We start from the raw sequence: 3,896 nt of genomic DNA, 5'->3' as shown, positions 1-3,896 counted from the left end.
TTATTGATAAAGAGCATGATCGACAAGACAATTCATATGACACTGCGGTTGATGATATATTTGACTTGACTGCTGATGTTTGTGAAGGTACATCTCCCTTCAAAGACTATTTTGAACAACTAAGGGCTACAGCCAATAATACAATTAAAACCAGCAATGACACAGGTGAAAATCAATACCATGGAGAAACTATTTTAAACAAACTGTTCTCAAACTTCCTCCCAACTATTCCAATATGGTCAGATCTACTCTCAGGTGATTTGCAGCGATTCTCTGGAGCCTATGCTGCACAAATAAACCATGGTAAGAAAAGCACAGCTATTAGTGAGGCCATGTTCAAAAACACAAAAGTGTTGCTTTTACGAAATGAGAAACACAGAATTGACGAATGTATACAGCGCATACGCTCACTATACAAGCAGTCAGCCATAGATTTCATTGCCAAAGTAGGCTACAGGATATCACAGGCATCACAGCGTCCACACCCACCACCTGTAGAAGAGTGGAACAAAAGGAGAACTCTGCCGCCACAGCTGAGACGCTCTTATCAAAATAAGCCACAAGCAAATTCAAAGATTTTCTTACAAAATGACAGCTCAGCAAGTGTGCCAGACAAAACAAAGGCACAAAACAGAGGCACAAATGAGGAAATATGCAATAGTATATGCAGGTTTGCAAATAATGAGAGTAATTGTTGGCTAAATGCAACCCTACAATCGATACTGCATCTGCAAGTAGTACAAGATAAATTGAAACAGTTGACACCTACTTATATGGTTGCGATGTCATCAATGCCAGGGAATTTAGCAGCTCTCATCCAAGCGTTTTTTCAAAATCCAGGGCACACATTTGATGCTAAAACAATCCATGGTGTCACTCAAGAATTAGTCAAGAGCATCCCAGCGTTGTCCTTGTCAATGCACAATGACCCACTAGATTTGATACACAAATTATTAATCTGGTTGCATGATTGTAGTGTCCAAACAACTGCTATGGCAAAACATACAGACATCTGTAAAAAATGTGCATCGAAAGTTGAAAGCATTTCATGCGCGCCTACTGTTTTTGCATTACCGCTGACACAGAAATGTGAGTCCCTCAATTCTCTTTTCGAACACACAATCATGGAAGGTGAAGGTCAACAGAGATGTACAGCATGTGGTTCAGAAATGAAGAGACAAATATGTTGGATTGATGCTCCTGATGTCATTACTCTTTCTGTGTCCCGTGTTGATAATGGTGGGACGGTGCTCCACACGCCTGTAGTCCCATCTGATATAATCGAAATTCCCATTCGTGACAGCAGTAAAATTAAGTATAAGTTGGGCTCAATCATTTGTCATGTAGGCTCAGTGGCCAAAGCCGGACACTTCTGGGCACATTTGCTTTATGACAATGTTGTAATTAGAGCAGATGATACAAATATAAACATCCTTCAACCAGCAAATGCATTGCAAATGGCAAAACCACATGGGTACATTTATTTCTATGTGAAATGTAATGATGCATCACTTAATGCTGTTATCACAATAGAGGACAATTTGGAAGATATTGGCCATGGTGTGGATGTGTTTTTTTGCAATGAAAGACCAAATCACAATATGTGTGAAGCCATACCATTACCAATACTAACATTTCTAAAACAGACATCTGCTTTCCAAAAATGTCACACACGGCTTGCAGCAGCAGCAGCAGCAGCGCAGTCCCCAGCATTGTTTAAAAGAGCGCTTGAGAAACTTGCCAACACTCAGGTGGTGTCATTAGTGTCTCGGCAATTTTCTATGACAGACGTGTACCACATATTAAACAGCTTTGTGAATGACACACTTGGGGCTCCTTTCCTTGGAAATGACCTGCTTTGCCTTAAAAGTCTTGGTCGCTATATTTGTACTCAATGTGGTGACCAGGCCGTACCATCTAGAAAGAACATATCAGAACTCATAGTGCAGCCACTTGAAGTGTCACAAAAAGGCATCTTGGACACAGTTGCCAAAATATGTTCTGCTCAACTTGACCAATGTGAAACATGTAAGCAGGACTTAAGCTTATCAACCTATCAAGTAATTCACAGCCCACAGACTTTACTTCTCCTGCTAAGATCTGGTGCAGAAATTCCCAAAACGTTCACTCTCTCCTGTCTGTACCACCAAAATGATTATGCTGTGTCCAGCATTTGTGCATTTTTTGACAAGTCACCATATGTGTCATTGTACACGTGTAAAGACCAGCAATGGCATATCATGACAAAAGCATCCATTGACACAGCAGGCTATACCTTTGAGCTGATGCTAAAAATACTGACCACAGCTAGTTGCTTTGTCGTGTCATACGAGAAAACTAATAGTGTGAAACTAATCAACTTTCAGCAGGTCGAACAAAAACATAAATGCACAGACAGATGCAAACAACACAAGCAGACAAGGGCTAGAAAAGGGAGATCCATTCCAACGGCAGCTGTGGAGAATAACGAGTGGCTGAGTGATAAGATGATCGATGAGTACCATAAGCTCTTGCTTTCGAGTGTTGAAAGAAAAAAAAATGCATTTATTTGTCCCAGCACTTTTGTAAGCCAACAGTTACAGAGTTTTTGGTGTGATGACATCAGTGTCCTCCCAGATGTACCACGAGCATCACGCAATTGGTGGAACTACGAGTTGGTGATATTGCCCGTCAACGCAAATAAGTCCCATTGGGGAGCCATCGCGGTAGATTTCACCAAAAAGACAGTGAATGGTGATGTTATAGTATTAGATGTTGTGATAATGGATTCACTACGTGTGCATGAGCAAGACCTGGTTAAGGCATTTTTTCCACTGCAAAGGTACTTAGCATTACAGTACTTTGCATTGTATGGTAGAGGTATGGGTATTACATTTAGATATGAGTGTTATCACAGTTGTCCCAATTTCATAGAACAAACTGACGGCAGCAGCTGTGGTATTTTCACTTGTTTGTTTTCCAAAGCTGTTCTGTTTGATGTGAGCCTCAACACTTTCAAAAGCCACCGTGAAAAGCGAGATTGTGTTATGCATGAGTTGTCAGGCAAAAAGATATTTATCTGAGTACAAAGTTAAAGCATGTACTGTGATTTACTGTATCTTGGACAAACTACCTAAAAGGCTCTGTTGTGTCTGTTGTAGGAGAACGTCACAAATGGAGGATGCGAGGGACCAGAACTGACATGTTCCCAAGACACCAGGAGGGAACGTCATTTTGGTCTTCCTTTTTTTCCTTTAGGTTTTGATTTAATCAAATGTTTTCTTCTTTTTTTCTTTTGTCTTTGTGCTTACTGTGATCATCTAAAAACAAACATTAGAGCACAGGACTATGCAATGTTTGGACTGAGCTGGTTCTGCTTTATATACGTACATCTATCTATTGATCAATTTGTGTGTGTGTGTGTGTGTACAATGTTTGCACTTTAAGTTTGCTGTGTTGCACTTTTGAGTGATGTTTGCACTTCAGTATATTGCATGTTATACTTTTTTATACATTTGAGTGATGTTTGCACGTTGGTACATTGCATGTTGTACCCGTTTATTATACATTTGAGTGATCTTTGCACTTAGGTACGTTGCACGCAGTACCATTTTATACTTTTGAGTGTGGTTTGCACTTCCTAGAACTTCCACATTTTTACAGTTTTGCATGATGATTGTGTTTGAATAATGTTTGCTGTTATTAACACACACACATATAGTAAATTGATCAAATCTGTGACTACTAAACTACTAAAGTAGCCTCTCAGTCCACCTTAAGACAATTGGCAATGTTTAAAAACAAATATTGGAAAATGTATTTATATATATTCTGTTTTTGATAATTTGTACACTGTTTTATTAGTAAAGAGTAATTAAAAGGTCTTTTTTTAAACTTTCAAAGCCTGTCTGTATTCT

The sequence above is a fragment of the Gymnoscopelus braueri genome (genome assembly GCF_963280865.1).
Source record: "Gymnoscopelus braueri genome assembly, chromosome: 7".
Classification (NCBI taxonomy): domain Eukaryota; kingdom Metazoa; phylum Chordata; class Actinopteri; order Myctophiformes; family Myctophidae; genus Gymnoscopelus; species Gymnoscopelus braueri.
The sequence above is the reverse complement of the archived record's forward strand: the minus strand, read 5'-3'. Positions refer to the sequence as shown.